Below are 23,501 nucleotides of genomic sequence, written 5' to 3' on the forward strand. Positions count from 1 at the left end.
CCAGGACGTCGACACTTTCTGCACAAGCAAATTTATTTCACACAATTCACACGCTGCTTGACGGGTTTTGGTTTTTTTAAAAAAGAAAACCTCAAAGTGGTTTGCAAAAAAGACAACAAAAAGATGAAATCAACGACAAGCTAAGATTATAAAATGCCATCGACGTTCTGCATGTCTGGGGTTGTTGTTGTTGTTTAATCGTGTCCGCCTCTTTGTGACCCCCTGGACCAGAGCATGCCAGGCACTCCTGTCTTCCACTGCCTCCTACAGTTTGGTCAAACTCATGCTGGCAGCTTTGAGAACACTGTCCCACCACCTCATCCTTCAGATATACTACAGTGGCGGAACATCTGCTTTGCATGCAGAAGGCCGCAGGGTTCGATCTGCGATAGCTCAATCTCAGGTAAGGCTGTGAAACGCACCCCACCCCCACAAGCCTGGAAGCTGCTGCTGCTGCTGCCAGTCCGTGCCAGTAGATGGACCATTGATCTGACCCGGGAGAAGGCAGCTTCCTGTCTCCACTGAAGTAAGTCTTGCAGACCCAAATCGTTTTACTTCTGGTGCAACCTGAAGTCTCAGGGCGGGTTGCATCAACTAAAAATACACTTTTAAGAAAGAGGGGGGACAATCAATAAACCATGAAACAGATGCAATAAAAGCATAATGTTGTCGTTTAGTTGTGCCTGACTCTTCGTGACCCCCTGGACCAGAGCACACCAGGCCCTCCTGTCTTCCACTGCCTCCCGCAGTTTGATCAAACTCATGTTGGTCGCTTCGAGAACACTGTCCCATCACCTCGTCCTCTGTCGTCCCCTTCTCCTTGCACCCTCCATCTTTCCCAACATCAGGGTCTTTTCCAGGGAGTCTTCTCTTCTCATGAGGTGGACAAAGTCTTGGAGCCTCAGCTTCAGGATCTGTCCTTCCAGTGAGCACTCAGGGCTGATTTCCTTCAGAATGGAGAGGTTTGATCTTCTTGCAGTCCATGGGACTCTCAAGAGTCTCCTCCAGCACCAGAATTCAAAAGCATCCATTCTTCGGCGATCAGCCTTCTTGATGGTCCAGCTCTCACTTCCATACATCACTACTGGGAAAACCATAGCTTTTACTATACGGACCTTTGTTGGCAAGGTAATGTCTCTACTTTTTTAAGATGTTGTCTGGGGTAGACTTGCCTAAACAAAAATGTGTTTAGCAAGTGCCCAAAAGAGAACAAGAAAGGCACTTGTCAATAGGCATGGAGTTCCAGAGTGAAGATGCTTCCCCCAAGATAGAAGGTGGATGCCTCAACACGGGTTCAAATTATCAGAGAGGAGGACCAACACCAGACCAGTGCAGTGTTAGAAATCAGCCAGGCGCCAAGCACATTTTGTGACTGGCGGGTCCAACTGTGACCACATGGAGATCTCTGGATGCCGGGTTGGTGACTGGGGGAAGCCAAACGTCCCTTAGAGAAGGATCTGAAATATTTCCCTTGTAAGGCCGAGGCGGGTGGCGCTGTGGGTTAAACCACAGAGCCTAGGACTTGCCGATCAGAAGGTCAGCGGTTCGAATCCCCGCAATGACAGGGCGATCTCCCGTTGCTCGGTCCCTGCTCCTGCCAACCTAGCAGTTTAAAAGCACGTCAAAGTGCAAGTAGATAAATAGGTACCGCTCCGGCGGGAAGGTAAACGGCGTTTCCGTGCGCTGCTCTGGTTCGCCAGAAGCGGCTTAGTCCTGCTGGCCACATGACCCGGAAGCTGTACGCTGGCTCCCTTGGCCAGTAAAGCGAGATGAGCGCCGCAACCCCAGAGTTGGCCACGACTGGACCTAAAGGTCAGGGGTCCCTTTACCTATACCTATGTGCTGTAAACCACATTGCGATTTGATCTTTAAAACATATAGAAAGGAAATAAACAACAACAAACTTCATTGCACACACACACAAAAAAAACCCCGGTGCCTAGACATTCTGTTGCGTTGTGCGACCTTAACCTAGGTTTAAGGTGTCATTTGACAATTGCATTATATATATCTGAGTTTCTAACACTGGACCGCTGGTACCTTCATTTACAGAACACTGTGATTATAGGGTGGGGAGAAATCATGCAAGATGTGAAATCCAGAAAAGGTTTATCAGCACCAGGCTCCCTCAGGTTTGGCATTCTTTTTGTCTAATCGTCTTTTAAAGCTGTCCCAGTTGGTGGTTATCAGCTGCCTCCTGCAGGACAGCGTTCCAGAATTTAATTCTCTGCTATATGGATTTTAAAACCCATCTTGACTCATCCAACGTTCAGCTTCACTAGATGGCCGCGAATTCTGCCCTGCATGATTCTGCAAACTTTTGTCACACCGCCTCTTCCTCAACTTTCCCATCGTTCAAGCTCCGGTTGCAAATACTGTCACCGCAGCAGCCAGAGCAGGATGAAGCCAGGGGATGAGAATCATACGGCCACAGAATTGTGTTGTTGGAAGGGACCCCCCGAGGATAATCTGGTCCAATATCCTGCAATGCAGGGATCTCAACTAAAGTATCCATGACAGAGTCAGGTGGGCAGCGTACAATGAATACAATGGTACCTCTGGTTACATGAGCTTCAGGTTGCATACATTTCAGGTTACAGACTCCGCTAACCCAAAAATATTACCTCGGGTTAAGAACTTTGCTTCAGGATGAGAACAGAAATCGTGCTCCGGCGGCGCAGCAGCAGTGGGAAGCCCCATTAGCTAAAGTGGTGCTTCAGGTTAAGAACAGTTTCAGGTTAAGAACAGGCCTCCGGAACGAATTAAGTACGTAACCAGAGGTACCACTGCACAGGGAGATCACGTCATTACTGCTAGCACAGCTGTTTGACTTCACCCCCGGAGGTGTGCACCACTGTCTCTGGAGACTGACAGATGCCAACAGACGTAACGCATATATAAATGAAGGTCCCTTGCCTGAAACCCTGGAGAGTCGCATCCCGTCAGTACAGATGTTTCTGAGCTGGATGTGCCATGAGTTTAAGAACATGAGACTCTTAATCTCAGGTTCCAGCTTCGTGTTGAGCAAAATAATAATAAATTATTGTCACTACACCACCTGTGTGCAGTGAAATTAAACAAGCCCCCCCCCCCATACACTCAGTCTTGTTCGCGCTCTGTGTGCTTGTCAGAAGTCAATTACACCACTATTTTTTCCATTCAGCAGCCCACGGATAAAAACTGTTCTTTAACCTGTTGGTGTGGCTCACTATACTTCTGTATTTCCTACCCGAAGATAGGAAATTAAAGAAGTGCTGGCCAGGGTGTGAGTCGTCCCTAAGAATTTGCCTCGCTCTCCTGAGGCAGTGGTCTCCCACGATGTCATCTAGCAAACTCCGGGGACAGCCCATGATGTCATGGGCTGTATTCGCCACCCTCTGTAGGGACTTCCTGTCCGTGGCTGTCAAACCAGCGTACCACACTGTAATACAGTATGAGAGGACACTTTCTATTGTGGCCCGGTAGAAGGAGATGATGAATTTTTATTTGACATTGTCCTTTCGCAGGACCCTGAGGAAATGGGAGTCTCTATCGGGCCTTCCTAACCACCTGGGTTGTATTGAATTTCCAAGTGAGGTCTTCACTAAGGTAAACTGCCAGGAATTTAAAGGAAGAAACTCTCTCCACACAGCCCCCCCCCCCCCGATATACAATGGGGCTAGTTCCCCTCTCTTCCTCCAAAAGTCCAACACCATCTCCTCCTATTTAGGTGCAAGTTGTTCTCTAGGCACCATGTGGAGACTTTTTGAACCTCCTCCCTATACGCTGATTCATCTCCACCTGTAATTAGACCCACGATGGTGGTATCATCTGCAAACCTAATAACTGCAGTGGGTGGATCAGATGAAATAAAGTCATAGGTATACAGGTAGGGACTCAGATTCCTGCATTTCAGGGGGTTGGACTGGATGAGCCTTGGAGTTCCCTTCCAATGCTACAATTCTATGATTCTCCTTTGGGGGATAGAATAATAAGAATAAATTATTATTTATACCCCACCCATCTGGCTGAGTTTCCCCAGCCACTCTGGGCGGCTCCCAATCGAGTGTTAAAAACAATACAGTCTCTTACATTCCTATTTATTTCGTTCAAAGCCACGAGGACTGGAGTCTGGCTCCGTTCTACAGCTCCGTGGCAGGCCACCTGCTCTGAATGCAGACGGTCCCGGGTTCAATTTCCCAGGAGGGCTGGGGAAAGAACCTGCTGCATGAAGACCTGGCGAGCCGCTGCCAGTCAGCGCAGGCCATACTGAACCAAATGGACCGAACGGTTCTGGCTCAACAGCAAGCGGCATCCTGTGTCCCCATCGGAAAAAGCTCCCAGGTGCCTGGAATCCCCCACATTCTGAAAAGCTGGCGACGAACCCCCAGAACCTGCCACCGAGGAGTCCTAAGCCACGCCAAGACCTGAAAGAAAACTGCATACCGTCTGTTCCCGCGGTTGCCCCGGCCGTTTCACGAAAGCCGCGCCGAGCCCAAACATCCCTGCAGCCGCCGAGATCCACGAGCCCCGGCGGCGCAAGGGATCCCTCCCCGCGTGACGCTCCTCCTGGAACCTGCTTTTCTGTTGGGGCAGGCAGCTCAGAGCTTCTCCCAAGCGTATCGGGGCCTCCTTGCCAAAGTCAACATTCAACACACCTGACCCGCCTTCAAAGGAGTCCCCCCTCCGCACACCTCCATTATTCTTTTGCAACGAAACCTTCCCGGGGAGTTGTCAGCAGCTAAGGCGCTCGGCTCCCTGCGCCGTGAAGAAAAGAAACCTCGGGTAAACTCAGTTCCCAGTGTCGTGCAGAGAAGGCCTCCCTCCGGCAAGAGAAAAGAGGCATGCCTATAGTTCGCAGAAAAATCCAGGGTTTCTCTGTGCCCTGCCCTAGGGCTGAACAGAGCCAGATTTGCTGGTTTTGCTGACAGTGGCGTCAAACCCTCGCAGGGAGAAGAGTCAGATAAGAGGTGATGACTTGATTTTCTAAAGAAGACGCACGATGGGTTCAAGCCTGACGAGAAGCCACAGGGACCCCAGCGCCTAATCCTGGCTACGTGGAGGAGGCTGGCTGCAAGTTCCTTCGTGTCGAAGCAAGGGCGCAGGCTCAGAAACACCCGTCAGCGTTTATGATACCCCAGAGGTCCCGAGTTCCGATCCCGCTCTGCTCACTGGGCAATCCTTGGCCAGCTTCCTACGCTCGGCCTAACCTACTTCGCTGGGTTGTTTGGAGGATATTATTAAGATTTATTTACTTCCCTTCATCACAAGAGCTCTGGGTGATTCCAAACACAAGGGAATGCTCAAAACGAAAACCAAAAGAAACCCCCTTCCACAAACGCATTTGAAAGGATGTAGTATATGTAGTAGAAGTATGTAGTAGTATAACCTTAAAGGTAAAGGTAAAGGGACCCCTGACCATTAGGTCCAGTCGTGACCGACTCTGGGGTTGTGGCACTCATCTCACTCTATAGGCCAAGGGAGCCGGTGTACAGCTTCCGGGTCATGTGGCCAGCAGGACTAAGCCGCTTCTGGCGAACTAGAACAGAACACGGAAACGCCGTTTACCTTCCCGCCGGAGTAGTAGCTATTTATCTACTTGCACTTTGACGTACTTTTGAACTGCCAGGTTGGCAGGAGCAGGGACTGAGCAACAGGAGCTCACCCCGTCATTGCGGGGATTCGAACCGCCGACCTTCCGATCGGCAAGCCCTAGGCTCTGTGGTTTAACCCACAGCGCCACCCGCGTCACAGTATAGCCTTAGAGAACCAATGCAAAATACAGCCGTACCTCAGAAGTCAAATGGAACCCGTTCTAGAAGTCCGTTTGACTTCCAAAATGTTTGGAAACCAAAGCACGGCTTCTGATTGGCTGCAGGAATCTCTTGCAGCCAATCGGAAGCCCCGTTAGACGTTTGGGTTCCAAAGAACGTTTGCAAACTGGAACACTCACTTCCGGGAGGTTTGCGATGTTTGGGAGCCAAAACGTTCGAGAACTAAGTTGTTCAAAAACCAAGGGATGACTGTGCTAACACTTAAGAACAATTTAAAACAGCCCCACCCCAAATAAACAACAACCCCCCCCCCAGTTACAACACCATCCCCATTAAGTCTATAATGTTAGCACAAGTGGGCTGGCTGATGCCCTCGTTCCACCTCCAAAGGGTGTGGTGTCTCCCCATGCATGGATTGTACAGAACCATGCACGTCGTCCTGACCTCACAGAATAATAGAACTGCAGGGCTGGAAAGGGGTATCAAGAGTCATCTAGACCAACCCCCTAAAACAGAGGAAGAGCAAGATATACAAGGAAACTCAGAAGGAAAGAAAACGTTCCAGGAAGGAGGTCTGGTGAACCAGAAGAAAGAGGCAAAAGTACATCTTCAGACTAAACATAATTAGCTTAAGGGACTCACTGCCACAAGAGGCAGCCACACGTCACTTAGGCAGCTTTCTATATTCCTACATACGGTACTTTTCAGATTTATGCATTTGACTGATTTTACAATCATTTTAACATTTCAAAACCTGACTTCCTTCCCCCACTTTCTGCGGCTCCTTAAATTTACTTTTTAAACACCTTCTGCATATCCAAATTAACTTATTTTGTTCATTTATTCATCTTCTTTAAACATATGCTCTTGTGAAATTGCAGGTTATTACAATAATCCTGCCGAGGTTTCAATATGTTTGCAATTTATCTGTAGCTTTCTATATTCCTCCTAATGCTGTCCGCACGGCTCGGCTATAAGGGAGCCTAGCAAGCTTAAGCCTTCCAGGCTGGAAGGAAAACTGGGGCAGCATCCCAGAATCATAGCATTGGAAAGGACCCCACGGGTCATGTAGCCCAAGCCCGCGCCACGCAGGAACGTCAGCGGGCCCAGTTTCAAAATCTGGGCCACGCAGATGCCAAAGCATGTCGCAACAGCCCAGGAAGAGGTCAGGAGTTTGCGGCACGCCTGGTGTCCCCGCACACGGCAAATCAGCTTTCGAAAGAGCTGGCCTGCCACACCCCAGAGCCAGCTGCCTTCAGGGCATCAGGCTGCTAGCAGGGCTCGGCCACACCCTTGGCCAAAGGGGGTGTTGTGGGCTCCTTCTAAGGAAGGTGCTCCAGGAAATGAATCAGAACAGCTGTGCTTACTACAGGGGCGCTAATTCATTGGAGATTTCCAACCAATTAATCACCGCACCTTTCAAAAAAGGGGGAAGAAGCAAAAACGGATCTCTAGGGAGGAGCCATGGGCCAGGGGAGAAACGACAGGAAAGTATGTACTGTACAGCGGGGAGCAAACCCTCCTGGCAAATATACCGTATTTTTTGCTCTATAAGACTCACTTTTCCCCTCCTAAAAAGTAAGGGGAAATGTGTGTGCGTCTTATGGAGCAAATGCAGGCTGCGCAGCTATCCCAGAAGCCAGAACAGCAAGAGGGATCGCTGCTTTCACTGCGCAGCGATCCCTCTTGCTGTTCTGGCTTCTGAGATTCAGAATATTTTTTTTCTTGTTTTCCTCCTCCAAAAACTAGGTGCGTCTTGTGTTCTGGTGCGTCTTACAGAACGAAAAATACGGTAACTCTTATCGAGGTGGAGGCAAGGGGTGCAGTTGAGCGGGAGGGCCGGGGAAAGGCTCCCGATCTGAAATCCTGGAAAGCCACAGCTGATCAGTGCAGAGAACACTAAGTCAGCTTCAGGCAGCCCTGTCTTCTACATGCAGCACAGGTGTTCTGCAGCCGAGCTACAGCCTTCTCTTGGAGGAGGAAGTAGACGAAGGGAAGGAACAGCCGCAAGAAAGAAGAGTCTAGTGTTTCTTTAAGGAAGGAGAAGTGGTATCTTCGCTATCCTGACAGGCGGAAGGGGGACTCCTCGCAGGCAGCAGGCCAGCCCCATGCACAAAAGTCTTTGAGGGCAACGCAAACTCCTTCTCCGGTCCAGCCTGCTTCCAGAAACTCGGGGCCAGGCCAAGAACGAGCAAACAGTGGGGCCCATTTCCGTGGGACCAAGGAAGCTGTCCATAATTAAGGAGAAGCTGCCCCACTGAGAGCTCTGCTCAGCAGAAGGGGGGTGGACTTGTTCAGATCTCTAACCAGTCCAGGCCTCAAGACCCGAAGGGCAAAAGTGCTGACCCCTCCGACCCTTTGGCCTGTGGATTGGAAGCTTGACAAGGATTTTTTATTTAAAAAAAGGAACAGCTTGTATTTTGAGAGGTCTCTGTCCCAGCATGCGGAAAAAGGACATTTGGGCAATTGGTCCGCCCTCATAAGGAAAACACCCCTGCTGAGAAACCACTCAACAGGTGGGAGGAACTGCGGAAGCGATACGTCTCCAGGAAGCCAAGGGAATCTGCCCCCTCCTCGTTCACAGCATGGACGAGGGAGGTCAGGGTGCAGAGGGTGACAGAACCATTAGAGAAGAGGGTCTCTGTCCTTCTGCAGAGACCCCCCATACAGGAATCTGGAGATGGGAGAAAAACGAGGCGCAGGCAGGAAGGGCTCAGAGATAAGATGTGCGGAAGGTCTCTCTGTCCGGCCACTGACCAATAAGGAGGGGTTGGAGGATGAGTGGGGAGAAAGAAATGGGGTGGAGGGAAGGAAGTATGTTCACATTCCTGTCTTGCGGGGGGGGGTTGAATTAGATGACCCTTCCAACTCCACAATTCTAGAATTCTATGAAGGAAGCCTGTTGCTCCCTCCCATTCCATTTACAGTGGTACCTCGGGTTACATACGCTTCAGGTTACAGACTCAGCTAACCCAGAAATAGTACCTCGGGTTAAGAACTTTGCTTCAGGATGAGAACAGAAGTCGTGCTCCGCCGGCACGGCAGCAGCAGGAGGCCCCATTAGCTAAAGTGACGCTTCAGGTTAAGAATGGACCTCCGGGACGAATTAAGTACTTAACCTGAGGTACCACTGTACTGGAGGGGTTGTTGAACTAGTTAAGACCCCATGGAGGGGTTGTTGAACTAGTTAAGACCCCATTTTTGCTTCCCAACCTCTCTGTCGAAGCAGAGTTCTTTGCTTTTAAAAAAAAAACATATATATGATGTAACAACGCACACCGACAGGAGTGTATTCGATTTCCGAAGAAGCAGCTTTATCCCCCAAGTTCTCCATGGAGGTCCCTCGACCACCAGTCCCCCCCATCTGGGGAGAAGCAAGAGAAAACAGAGGGAACCACAAGGGGAAGCAGGAAGGAACACACACACAAATGAAACGCAGGGGGTGCTGGAAACAAGTGAAAATTTGTGGAGAGGTAGAATAAAACTTGTCCGGCTTGACCCTCCCGCCACCACAACACCATCTACTGGCCGGAACAACCATGGAAGCAGTATCATGCCGTTGTAAACCGTCCCAGCTTCCTCCGCAGGGAGCTCCTGGAAGCTGTAGTTCACGACGGGCGACACCCCCCCCCCAACAAAACTCCAAAGGTTTAACGATCCACCCCTCTTCTCAGGGAGCTTTGGGAACCATAGCATCCACATGGGGAGAGACCGGGTCCCCTAACTTTCAGCACCCTTATCAAACTACAACTCCCGACTCTTTGGGGGGAGGGAGCAGGGAAGTAGCGGCTGTTTAAAGTCGGACGGATTGCTTTAGAGTCAGGTAAAAGGTAAAGGACCCCCCAGGATGCTTAAAGTTACGGTGCAAATGGGGGTGTCTCTCTCTCTCACACACACACCTTTCTTTGGGGGGATGAACTCACCCCACCCTTCCCATCGGGAAAGCAGAAAGCCATAGGAGGAAGGCCCCCACCAACCCAAAACCAATCCACCTTTAAGAGCGGGAGGAGATGGACTCTACTTGCGCTCCCCTATACCCCCCCAAAAAATACAACCCCCAAATTGCTCCCCCCAAAAATAACCCCCCACCAAAAAAGAGTTGTGGGGGGGGAGAGAGAAGGGGAAACGAGGGGGCTGCCTTCCAGCTGCCAATCAATCCCCTCCCCATGGGACCCGAGAGAGGACTAGGATTTGGGGAAAGGGGGCAAGCAGGGGAGGACAGACACCCCCTGCCCAATCAAAGTTGGGGGTTGAGGAGGCTGAACTGGGGTGGGGGTGTAGTGACGTCGGTGAAGGGGTGGGGCTTGGGGAGGGAGGGAAAGGGGAGCAGCTGGAAGGGGCGCAGGGAGCGGGCAGGTGGGGGGCTGGCTTGAGGGGGCGTTGCTGACGTCACTGGAGTGGGAGGGGTCATGGGGGAGGGGAGGGGGTCGCTCTCACCTTGACTTCGCCCTCCTCCTCCTCCCGACTAACGCGCCTGAAGGCCGGCACGGAGGCGAGGAGCCAGGCCAGGCGGCCGCCGCTTCAGCCCGGGCTCAGGGCTCCCGGCTCCCCTCGGCTGGCTGGCTCGGGCTCTCGCCGACTTCCGGGTTCGCCATCTTGCAGGAGGCGTGCGCGGACTTCCGGTCCGGAAAAAGAGGGCGGGAGGGAGGGGGCCGCCGAGCTGTGACGACACTTCCGGGTTCCCTCCCTCGCTTCTCAGGACATTCTGTGGCTTCTCCTGCTTAGGAGGAAGCTGGCGGAGGCGGGAGGGGCTTGGTTTTTTAAAATAAATAAATATGGAATGTTAAAGACTCGCAGGGGTATTTTTACAATACATACAGTACTTTCGATATATATTGCATTTTTTTATTTATCTACGTTATTGTGACCTTAATACTTTTTATAATATATTCAAAATTCCTCTATATTTGTATGTTATGTATATCTCTATCTTTGGTAGATTTGTGTGCTATAATAAGAATACGTAATAATAATATTTTATTTATACCCCGCCCATCTGGCTGGCTTTCCGCAGACACTCTGGACGGCTTCCAGCAAAATATTTAAAAAGGTAAAGGGACCCCTGACCTTTAGGTCCAGTCGTGGCCGACTCTGGGGTTGCGGCGCTCATCTCGCTTTCAGACCGAGGGAGCCGGCGTACAGCTTCTGGGTCATGTGGCCAGCAGGACTAAGCCGCTTCTGGCGAACCAGAGCAGCGCACGGAAACGCCGTTTACCTTCCCGCTGGAGCGGTACCTATTTATCTACTTGCACTTGGACGTGCTTTCGAACTGCTAGGTTGGCAGGAGCAGGGACCGAGCAACGGGAGCTCACCCCTCATTGTGGGGATTCGAACTGCCGACCTTCTGATCGGCAAGTCCTAGGCTCTGTGGTTTAACCCACAGCGCCACCTGCGTCCCGATATACAATATCTTTATTGTCATTGTCCCATGCAGAACAATGAAATTGAAAAACTACATAAAACATTCAAAAACCCCTAAAAACTCTGAAACCCCATTTTAAAATACACTGTACTATAGAGACCCCTTATGCCGCGTTTAGAACCAGAATTGCATTTGGGTAGAAACTGTTTCTCAGACGGCTAGTCCTGGCCTTTATAACCCTATACCTTCTTCCAGAAGGCAGAAGCTGAAAGAGATCATTTCCGGGGTGTGCACTATCCTGCGCTATCTCTGCCACTTTCTTATGGCACCTGACATTATTATATTATTTATCTACATTATTGTGACGTTAATACCTTTTATAATATATACAAAATTCCTCTACGTTTGTATGTTATGTATATCTCTGTATTACATCTTTTGTAGATTTGTGTGCTATAATAATAATACGTAATAATAGTAATAGTAATATTATATTTATACCCCGCCTATCTGGCTGGGTTTCCCCAGGGACTGTGGGGGGCTTCCAGCAAAATATTAAAATATAATAATTCATCAAATATTAAAAGCTTCCCTAAACATGGCTGCCTTCAGATGTCTTCTAAAAATCAGGTAGTTGCTTATTTCTTTGACATCTGGTGACATATCTACAATATGTTATAGAGTAATAATCTGCAGCATTATTATTATTATTATTATTATTATTATTATTATTTACAGGCTTCCTCAAACTCCAGATGTTTTGAGACTACAATTCCCATCATCCCTGACCACTGGTCCTGCTAGCTAGGGATCGTGGGAGTTGTAGGCCTAAAACATCTGGAGGGCTAAATTTGAGGAAGTCTGATTATATATGATAAACCCCAAGTATACATGGAATAGCCCAAAGGCTGAACTGCAACTCCCATCAGCTCCGGCCAGAAGACCTGCTTGCGAGGCATTATGGGAAATGAAGTTCAGGATGGCCATTTTCCTGCCCCAACGACCCCCTGTGGACTACGCGAGACTTCCAGCCGAGGGCGATCTCTCCGCCATGAACCATCTCTATAGTTGAAGAGACCCCTTTGGCAATAGACTGGGGGCGGGGCGTCAGATGGGAGGCGCTTAGGTGGTCTCACAGAACTGCAGAAGAGATCCCAAAGATCATCTCATAACAGGAATCTAATACAGGAATCCAATAGCAGGAATCTTTTTTTTTTTTATGCAACATGGGTCTCAAACCCACAACCCTGAGATTCAGTGTCTCACGCTCTTCGGCTGAGCTATCCCAGCCGTCGAAAAATCAATGGTTGTGGGGAGTGATGTAAAGAACAGGGAGCTCCCGGGATGTGGTGACTGTCAAATGGAATCCGGACGTGTTTCATCACTCTTTACCCTTATCTATCTATTGGGAGCCACCCAGAGTGGCTGGGGAGACTCAGTCAGATGGGCGGGGTATAAATAATAAATTATTATTATTACTATCTAGCTATCTTTATAGATAGTGGGTGGCTAAGCTGAATGGGGTCGAGGGGAGTGGGCGGAATGAAGCTTAGGGAACGCGCGCAGGGAATTTTTCTTAATTGTTTTGATCTAGGCAGCAGCAGTAGTCAGTAATAATAATGCACTTTGTAATTTTAAATGGCCTTAACCTGTTTTTAATTTAATTGTGTTTTCATATTAAAGTTGTGTTTTGGTTATCGTAGCTTGCCCGTTCTTTAAAATGTATAGAAAGCAGGAACAACATCCAATAACAACAGCAACAACATACAAAAACAACATCCATTTTTCCCCAGGCTTGCCACACAGTTAAACAAACCTTCGTTCATTAATCATTTCATTTCATTCTGATTAATTCATTCCAACTGATTGACATTATTATTATTATTATTATGCATATAGCAACAGAAGTAGGCATGTTGTTGCCATAAGTTAAAAACTGAATTGTTACAATTGGCTGTTTAATCTTTTTGAACTGCTTTTACCACTAAATTTATTACAATGCCTTGTGTTTGTCTTTCACCCAGGTTAAATTGGACATTTAAATTTTTATCCTTGCAGTTTTCCTTAGGACAGAATTGTTAATTTGTCGGTTAACGGGCCTGCCTGTGTGGTTTTGTGAAATTTTGTAAATGTTGTTTGTCTCTATTTATTTTTATTACTTCCCCAGTCGGGGATCGAAAACATCCGCTGAAGCGTGGGCCATAAATATTGTACATAAATGAATAGAAATAAAGTTAACCTGTTGATGGATTATTTATTTGCTATTTTATTAACATTTATAGTTTGCTGTTTATCTATTTCATTATACAATGGGTCGTTAAAGTGTTCTGCGTGCTGACTGAGAGATTAAAAAACAATAACAATGAGTCTGCATAAATTAAGCCTGGCTGGGTCCTTCTGCCTGAATCCTTCTGCATTCAAGGCTGGTGTCCTGCCACTGAACTGTGATCCTCCAGAGACCTCTCAGTAGATCCCGTCCTACTTCCCATTACTAAAAGGTAAAGGGACCCCTAACCATTAGGTCCAGTTGCAGACAACTCTGGGGTTGTGACGCTCATCTCGCTTTATTGGCCGAGGGAGCTGGCGTACAGCTTCCGGATCATGTGGCCAGCATGACTAAGCCACTCCTGGTGAACCAGAGCAGCGCACGGAAACACCGTTTACCTTCCCGCCGGAGCGGTACCTATTTATCTACTTGCACTTTGACGTGCTTTCGAACTGCTAGGTTGGCAGGAGCAGGGACCGAGCAACGGGAGCTCACCCCGTCGTGGGGATTTGAACTGCTGACCTTCTGATCGGCAATTCCTAGGCTCTGTGGTTTAGACCACAGCGCCACCCATGTCTCATCCCATTACTAGGTGGTCTTAAACCATCCCCGAGCTGAACTCTGCCCTTACCTGGGAAGTCTGGCTTCTCTGACCTGCTCCTTCCAAGCTGAGGATCCAGAAGTAGCTTTTTGTTTACTCGCCACACGAAGTTAGAATTCTTTACCGGAATATCTAGTTTCACTTTCTCCTCTGAAGCTGCAGTAGGAAGTGGCAGAAGCTAAAGGAGACAGTAGTCTTTTATTATTGTTGACATTATTTTATTTTGTTTATTTGAATACAGTGGTACCTCGGGTTAAGTACTTAATTCGTTCCGGAGGTCCGTTCTTAACCTGAAACTGTTCTTAACCTGAAGCACCACTTTAGCTAATGGGGCCTCCTGCTGCCGCCGCTCCGCCGGAGCACGATTTCTGTTCTCATTCGGAAGCAAAGTTCTTAACCTGAAGCACTATTTCTGGGTTAGCGGAGTCTGTAACCTGAAGCGTGTGTAACCCGAGGTACCACTGTATTTAGAATCCCCTCTTTTGTAAACGTTGGCTAAAAGATTCCTGCATTGCAGGGGGCTGAACGAGATGTTCCTTGTGGCCCCTTCCAACTCTCCAATTCTGGGATTCTATAATGGCATGGGACTTTTGTCTGTGGTTCTCTGAGGCTGTTGCCCTCATTTGAGAGTTGGGGGCCAAGCAGAGTGTGGGCCGGGATCCTACCGGCACGCTTCTCCTTACATATGCTCCAACATTATTCCAGTGAAAATAGGGACGTCCTATTCCATAATAGGGGCGCGGGTGGCGCTGTGGTCTAAACCACAAAGCCTAGGGCTTGCTGATCAGAAGGTTGGCGGTTCGAATCCCCGCAATGGGGTGAGTTCCCGTTGCTCAGTCCCTGCTCCTGCCAACCTAGCAGTTCAAAAGCACGTCAAAGTGCAAGTAGATAAATAGGTACCGCTCCGGCGGGAAGGGAAACGGCGTTTCTGTGCGCTGCTCTGGTTTGCCAGAAGCGGCTTAGTCCTGCTGGCCACATGACCCGGAAGCTGTACGCCGGCTCCCTCGGCCAGTAAAGCGAGATGAGCACCGCAACCCCAGAGTCGGCCATGACTCGACCTAATGGTCAGGGGTCCCTTTACCTTTTATTCCATAATAATAATTATTATTCCAACATAATAAATCATTAAACTTTTTTTTAAAACTTCCCTATACTGGGCTGCTTTCAGATGTCTTCTAAAGGTTGCATAGTTACTTATCTCCTTGGCTTGGGGAGAGTAGGGTCACATAACTCCAGACCCTCCAACATTTTTCTGATGAAAAGAGGGACATCGTAAGGAAAAGCAAGACATTCTGGGATCAAAGCAGAAACCGGGACAGCTTCTGTAAATCCATAATTTGTCCCTGGAAAAGAGGGACACTTGGAGGGTCCTTACATCTCCGCGAGTAAAGGGGACTAGAAACTTGCTCGTCTGGTTTTAACGGGAGCTGAACGTTTAAGGGCAAGGGGTCTGGAATATTCATAAGCAAGGGAGGGGAATAATCTGGAAGACTCATAAGCAACGTACAAGTCAGTCTGTTTCACAGTTCACTGTTTGGCTAGACTAGACCTAAGGTCGTGGAAATGAAGGCTTGGCATACGAGAAGCCACTTCCCTGATTGTTTTTTTCGTTCTGTTTCCCTTCTCCCTACGCCTTTGGAAATTCCCCGCATTATCTGAACCCAAAGGTTGCTGTCCTTCCTTCTCCCTCCGTGAACAGCAGAAACTGCAAGCTGGGTTTCCGAGGACAGGGATCAATTCAGAAACCGGGTGGGCTTCTCTAAATCAGGGATATCCCTGGAAAATAGGGGCACTTGGAGGGTCTGCAACTCCCTGGGGCCTAGGCGCCCACAAATTTCGGTGCCAGGGCCATGCATGCTGTGTGACAGGAATTTTATGGTCTTAGATATATGGTAATGTTCATAAGTGTACCAACTAAGCGCATACATAGATCAGCACAGGAAGACCAACCTGGAACCATTTTGATTCCTAAACTGAGCAAATGTTTTCTCTGCGATGTCAAAGTGGGAAACTTCCCCATTGTCTCTTTCCTCACAAATCCTGTCTTAAGGGCACATTTAAGATATGAATAGGGTGTGAGCCTGTGACCTGGCCCAGGAACTAAGTATTTATCATTACAAAAGACTGGCCAGGATCCCCAGGAAATCCAATCAAGTAACCTGCCAGACAGGAGATAAACAACCACAGGATAAAAACATTAAAATTTCTGTTTTAGACTGCCTTTTCTGTGATGTAGGTATGATGTATCTGAGGGGTGGTCTTAGGTTACACCCCTTCTGTGACGTATGTATGATGTTTCTGGGGTCTTGATCTACAGGATGGCACCTTTCACGCCATTGTTCTGGGTTTCTCCTGCGGGTGAGGGGAGCACCCTGTTGCAACAGATCAATAAAGATCAAGCTTACTAGCAGCTTTGCTTCTCAATATTCTCTGGTTGGCCTCTGTTATTTTCTCCTACCAATAGGGAACCTATGTAAGGACTCTATATGGGCTCTTGGATACCCCATAAGAGAAAAGGGCAATTTTTGTTTACAACAGCTGCGTTGCACCCACAGCCCCGGGTACCCAGGGCCGCAGGGCCAAGCTGGCACTCCTGGTGATAAGAACGTCACTGCTTCTCTCAAAGTGTTCTCCAAAATCTATCTGGGGAAGCCACTTCAGAGCTTGCCGGCCTTCAGTTCTGCCAGGGCAGCTGTCTGTCAAGGGTTTTCTGCAGGACACGGCGTCCTCTTCCGAGAGACAGACAGACTGGCTCTTGGGAGGAGGAAGGGGGGATTTGGCCGGCTGCAACAGATGCAAACCAACCCAGGAGCAGCCTCAGCAGAGGCTCTCGCCACCGGCACCGACTCTCTTGAGCGCTCAGGTTTCTCGCTGCAGGCCCTGCTCAATCGATCCGGCCTCCCCCACCCACCCCCTTCTGGGAACCGGCTTCCCCTGCAAGGAAGAACTTCCCAGTAGCTGGGTGGGCCCTTTCCAGGATTCTCAAAGTGGAGGCCAACGTTCGCTGCAAAAAAAATACCGTATTTTTTGCTCTATAAGACTCACTTTTCCCCTCCTAAAAAGTAAGGGGGAATGTCTGTGCGTCTTATGGAGCGAATGCAGGCTGCGCAGCTATCCCAGAAGCCAGAACAGCAAGAGGGATTGCTGCTTTCGCTGCGCAGTGATCCCTCTTGCTGTTCTGGCTTCTGAGATTCAGAATATTTTTTTTCTTGTTTTCCTCCTCCAAAAACTAGGTGCGTCTTGTAGTCTGGTGCGTCTTATAGAGCGAAAAATACGGTAAATAAAATGGGTCATTGCACCACTCGCAAGCAGCGATCTTAAAGGGAGAGTTAGCATTGCTGTGCATATAGTGGCAAACAGGCTTGGGACCCGGGACAGAGCAGGGTTGGGATCCTCAGCCCTGAGAGAAGCTCATGGAGGGACCAGTCTCCCTCAGGCTGAGCTGCTCTGCAGGGTTGGTGTGAGGATAGAATAGTAATAATAATGGGGAAGTGAGTATCAGTTGCTGGAAATGGCCAGAGAGGTGCTCAGGCCCTGTTGCATCGGACAGCCGCTGTGAGAACAGGATCCTGGGCTCGGTGGGTCACTGTTGGCCTCATCCGACAGGCTCTTTCTGGGGAAAGTTAGCTGCTGAGGAAACGTCAGGGAGATGGGACAAAGGTCTTTCTAAAGGCAGCCACTTTCTCCCTCGCCTTTGCCTCTCCTAAACGCTGAGATATGTCATTTACATCAGCAGTGCCGGTTCTGCATGCCTCTGCTGCTTCCTAGTGGAACGGCCCAGAAATGTGCAGGAAAGGTGAGGAGCCGTTCCTCCTTCCAGGGATGGTGCAGGGAACAATTGCCTGCAGGGTAGCTTAGTTGGTACAGTGTGAGACTCTTAAACTGAGGGTTGTGGGCTACTTCGGGGGGGAAAGGATTCCTGCACTGCAGAGGGTTCAACTAGATGACCCTCAGGGTCTCTTCCAAGTCTAAAGGTAAAGGGACCCCTGACCATTAGGTCCAGTCGTGGCCGACTCTGGGGTTGCGGTGCTCATCTCGCTTTATTGGCCGAGGGAGCCGGCGTACAGCTTCCGGGTCATGTGGCCAGCATGACTAAGCTGCTTCTGGCGAACCAGAGCAGCGCACAGAAACGCCGTTTACCTTCCCGCCGGAGCGGTACCTATTTATCTACTTGCTCTTTTACGTGCTTTTGAGCTGCTAGGTTGGCAGGAGCAGGGACCGAGCAACGGGAGCTCACCCCGTTGCGGGGATTCGAACCGCCGACCTTCTGATCGGCAAGTCCTAGGCTCTGTGGTTTAACCCACAGCGGCACCCGCGTCCCTCTTCCAAGTCTAGGGTTCTGCAATTTGCCAAAGGGAACTGGGTCAGTCCACAGGGATGATGGTGGCGGTGATAAAGACTGCAACCTGTGGCTGAGAGCTTCTGCTCTGCATGCAGAGTTGTTATTGTTATTTAATTTTTTATACTGCCTTTCATGCGAGGATCGCAGGGCCGTTCACAACATCAACATACAAGCCCTTAGTGTGTCGGCTGCAGTGTGTAGCCGCAGTCACACATACGCTCCCCGCGCTCCTCCCAGGGCTGGACAGGTTTGCTGGTAAAACTGAATTAAAGGTAAAGGGAAAGGGACCCCTGACCATTAGGTCCAGTCGTGGCCGACTCTGGGGTTGCGGCGTTCATCTCGCTTTATTGTCCGAAGGAGCCGGCGTACAGCTTCCGGGTCATGTGGCCAGCAGGACTAAGCCGCTTCTGGCGAACCAGAGCAGTGCACGGAAATGCCGTTCACCTTCCCGCCGCAGCTGTACCTATTTATCTACTTGCACTCTGACTTGCTTTGGATTTGCTAGGTTGGCAGGAGCAGGGACTGAGCAATGGGAGCTCACCCCATCACAGGGATTCGAACAGCCGACCTTCTGATCAGCAAGTCCTAGGCTCTGTGGTTTAACCCACAGCGCCGCCCGCGTCCCAGAAAAACTGAATTACGGCGTCATGAAATGATGCACATCTAAAAACTGCACCAAAGTTTGGAATGCTCTGCTTTAGAGATTAGAAGATGGCTTTTGTATCTCCACATATCAACCGTATTTTTCTTACAACATCACCCTTCTCCATCTGCCATCCTATCAGGCTAGAGGCGTTATCAGAGGTACGCCAGGACACAGTTTGGTCAGGCAAAAACACTCGAGGAATGTGCAAAGCAAGGTTGGTGAGGGGTGTGGCCTGGACAGAGGGGTGTGGCTTCAGCTAAGGGGTGTGGTCTGTGTTACAGCAAGAATCTGGAAGGTCAGGTCGACTTGGAAGTCTGCATTTGGGGCCCCAAGGCCTGAGATTCCCCACCCATCGCCCTGAACGGACTTGCTAGCGGCTTTCTCTTAGGTTCCAGGCATAACCCAACCCCTGTCTCTGTCTCTCGCTCAAAGCCTGGCTTTGCTGATCTGTAGGAAAGGCACTAAATTTAGCCGGTGCGAAGCTGCCTACAATGCACAAACAGGGGATCTGCTTGCAGAACCACCCAGCCTGGTGCCAGGGCAGGCTTCCCTCAGAAAGGAAGTCACATTGACCTCTTCAGCGGTGGGGAGATTTCCGACCCTCCACATGTCCCTATTTTCCAGGGACGTCCCTGATTTAGAGAAGCTGCCCCGGTTTCAGATTTGATCCCGGAATGTCCCACTTATTCTTAGGAAACCCCCATTTTCATTGGAGAAGTATTGGGAGGGTATGGAGTTATCTGACCCCCGAGCCATTTGAAGGCAATCCTGTATAGCAGTGGTTTTCAACTCGTGTGCTGTGGCACCCTGGGGTGCCCTGAATGATGATCAGAGGTGCCGTGGGCAAGACTGGCCTCTGTCCCGCTTTCCTTCCCTCCCTCCTCTGATGCCCTTTTGCATCTCTGCCTCTCAAAGGCTTGCACAGCTGTTTGTTGCAGCAGCCCTGGCTACCACAGGTGAATGGCGCCTCTGGAGCTGGCCAGGGGGTGTTTCCCAGGCTCCTGTGGGGCAGTGTGAGGAGGCACCTCTCTTTAGGGCGGGGAGGCAGCTCAGAGACCAAGGGCGACACGTACAACTGACCAGAGGACCCCCAAGAGGGGAGGAGGCTGAGGAGACACTCCACAAGGGAGCATGTTCAAAAAGGGGGGAGGGGCTGCCAGCTCTGCAGGCAAGGGGTGGCATAAATGGGCTCCTGAGCCCCACAGGGGAGCCATAGAAAGAATGCAGTTGGTCAAGGGAGCCGTGGACTTAAAAAGGTTGAAAACCTCTGCCGTATAGGGAAGTTTTGTTTTTTCAATGTTTAATGTTTTATTACCGTATTTTTCGCTCCATAAGACGCACCTAGTTTTTAGAGGAGGAAAACAAGAAAAAAAAATATTCTGAACGAAACAGTGGATGAATGATTTTTGGGGTTCATGCTGTGGCCACGGACATGATATGTGATTTGACGGTGAGTTTGGGGTAGCCCAATGCAAAAATCCTGAGGATCCATGTGGATCCGTGCTTTGTAACAACGTTTTTGCACCACTGCAGCCCCACGAAACAGTGGATGTGTATTTTTTTGGGTGCAGGCTGTAGCCATGGGCATGCTGTGTGATCTGATGGTGAATTTGGGGTGACCCAATGCAAAAATCCTGAGCATCCATGTGGATCCGTGCTTTGTAACCACGTTTTTGCGCCATTGCGGCCCCACGAAACAGTGGATGCGTGATGTTTTGGGTGCAGGCTATAGCCATGGACATGCTATGTGATCTGATGGTGAATTATGTTTTGATATACAGTATGTTGGAAGCTGCCCAGAGTGGCTGGGGCAACCCAGTAAGATGCGTGGGGTATAAATAGTAAAATTATCGTTATGGAATGGGACGTCCCTATTTTCATCGGAAAAATGTTGGAGGATATGGCTTTACCTTTACTGGAACGCTGCGCTCACTAGGCCTGAGCTGTTCGGTTTCACTGAATAAAGAGTTCATTTGGTGCCTGGTGAACTGTTGCTCCTGACTCCCGCTTTGACATGGTGCCTGTGGGTTTTTCAAACAGCTCTTCCAAGCCCTAAGAAGTTTCCCTCCTGGAATAATAAAGGTAACCAACCACACATTGGTTAATATGGTATTAAAAGTAAAGAAAGATTATAAGGAAGCTAGAAGATGAAGCTTAGATACAAGGATCTTCAGCAGCAGTCAAACAGTAAATAAGATAGGGAAAGAATTATTAGACATATTGGAGATTAATGAGAAGGGCAAAGTACTCAACCAATAATATGGGATACAATGAAAGCAGTGGTGACGGGAATTAGGATTAGGGAATCCAGTAAATTGGGGAAAAAACAACAAGAAGAAGAGATGAAAAAGTTAGAGGAAGAAATGGGGACACTGGAAAATCAATATATTAATGATAAAGATAAAAGAAGTTAAGCACAATTACAGGCAAAAAGGGAAGGAGTTAGAAAATAAAGATATGGAAAAGAAATTTGCTCCCTTAAATCAAGGCATGCCGGTTTGTCCGATGGCTGAACCGGCCACAACCTGAGCTGACCTCTGTCCGGCCGCAAGCACCAAGGTCTCAGCTGCTAAGGTAGCAGGAGTCTGATCAAGTTTCTTTTGACTCCTCCGGTGTTTATACTACATTTTAAAAGATTTCCCTTGAGAGAGTCTTTGAACCTCTTTTGTTGACCACCAGCATTACGCTTTCCGTTTTTAAGTTCTGAATAGAGTGGTTGCTTTGGAAGACGATAATCAGGCATCCGCACATGACCAGTCCAACGAAGTTGATGTTGAAGAATCATCGCTTCGACATGGGTGATCTTTGCTTCTTCCAATACACTGGCATTAGTTTGCCTTTCTTCCCAAGTGATGTGTAAAATATCTCAGAGACGCTGTTGACGGAGTTGGATTTAGCCGCCCTGAGCCTGGTCTTGGCTGGGGAGGGCAGGGTATAAATAAATTATTATTATTATTATTATTATTATTATTATTATTATTATTATTATTATTTTGAGGAGTTAGATTTCGAGGAGTTGGAGATGGCGTTTATAAGTGGCCCATGTTTCACAAGTGTACAGTAAATTTGGTAGTGCAATAGCTTTGTAAAGGAGCATTTGTAAACTATAATGCAGTGAACGAGAACAGGAGGTGAGAGAGGACACCGAATTTTGCTGCTGCGCAAGGCGCTGCTGAAATTTGGAAAGACCAATAATTCGCCATTGCCAGTCCAAAGTAGTTTGACTTCATTCCCAATGGTGCATTCCTGCATTGTCTCTTGATAATAATAATAATAATAATAATAATAATAATAATAATAATAATAATAATTATTTATTATTTATACCCCGCCCATCTGGCTGGGCTTCCCCAGCCACTCTGGGCGGCTTCCAACCAAATATTAAAATACAGTAATGCATCAAAAAATTTTGATAAGAATAATGATCTGTTGTTAGCTTGACGGAAGTGTACACAGATGAGCTTTCCTGCTTTGGGTCATCTTCCTTTTTCTTTTTTTCTTTTCTTTTATCTTCCCCATAGTTGCTTATGTTCTGTTCCATGTACTTCGATATTTTTTGTAGTTTAAAAAAAAAAATTCATTACTATTAAGGAATTTTCCTTTGTAATTTTGGTGGTCTATATTTATATGTACCTGTTTAAAGCAAAATAAAAGTTAGAAAAAAAAACATTAAAAGCTTCCCTAAACAGACAGACTGATGCCAACCATTCAGGGGTGCCAACTTGAATATTGGGCGGGTAAGCCTTGCCCCCACATTATTGATCGCACACACGTCATTTGAATGGGAATGGCCGTCAACTCTGTGGGGGCCATAGGCCCCCCTCAAATATTTTATTGTGCGGGGCCCAGTGGCCCCTAGGACTCGGCTCCTATTCAACCATGTCCTTTTCTTCCTCGTTTATTCCCCTCAGACATCTCGAACTACAACCCCCATCAGCCCCGGCCTGACTAGGCGCCGTGCCGGGGATTGTGGGAGTTGTAGTCCAGCAGCGTCAGGCGGGTCGAACCCCATTGGCTGGCGCCGCCGCGCGTAAGCGTCGAGCAGGCCCAAGCCGGCCTCCCCTTACGCGTCCCCATGGCAACCCCGCGCCCTCCGCCCCGCGCCCCCGACCACCCAATCCCCGACCGTCTCCTCCACCTCCCGCGAGGCGAGGCGGAGGCCGCTTAGCCAATCGGGCGAGAACGACGAGGGGAAGTGACCTATGACAGCGTAGAAGACGCCGCGGTGGGGGCGGGGCGTCCTCTTCGGGGTTTTTTTAGCCAGTACTAGAGCGCGCGGACTGCGCATGCTCGGAGGAGGAGGGGGGAGGTAAACAAAATGGCGGCGGCGTGTTAGCTGCGGCGGCAGGAAGGCAAGGAGAGGGGCGAGGCGGCTTTGACGTAGTCAGGGGAGGGGAGCAGCCGGCCAGCCAGCCCCCCACATAGCCGCCCCTTGGGGAGCAGCAGAGCCCCCCAACCCCCCCCACCTATCCCCCGTCAGGCTCGAGGGGGGAGGGGTCCCAAAAGGACTCTGACTCACCCCCCCTGCTAC

General features: G+C 49.2%; 1 protein-coding gene across 2 annotated transcripts in view; it reads right to left on the minus strand.

The window, feature by feature from the left end:
- SBNO2 (strawberry notch homolog 2) overlaps positions 1 to 14,133 on the minus strand; it is a 113,245-nt gene extending 99,112 nt beyond the window's left edge. Inside the window, exon 1 of one of the 2 annotated variants that reach the window (XM_053372770.1) lies at positions 14,013 to 14,133. The gene's annotated coding sequence lies outside the window, so the exon portion shown is untranslated. Of the gene's footprint in view, positions 1 to 10,190; positions 10,373 to 14,012 lie in introns of those variants that run through there. The other variant, XM_053372769.1, reaches the window with a different exon arrangement.
- Positions 14,134 to 23,501: the final 9,368 nt, after the last annotated feature.

This window comes from Podarcis raffonei, chromosome 18 (assembly GCF_027172205.1).
Source record: "Podarcis raffonei isolate rPodRaf1 chromosome 18, rPodRaf1.pri, whole genome shotgun sequence".
Taxonomy (NCBI): Eukaryota; Metazoa; Chordata; class Lepidosauria; order Squamata; family Lacertidae; genus Podarcis; species Podarcis raffonei.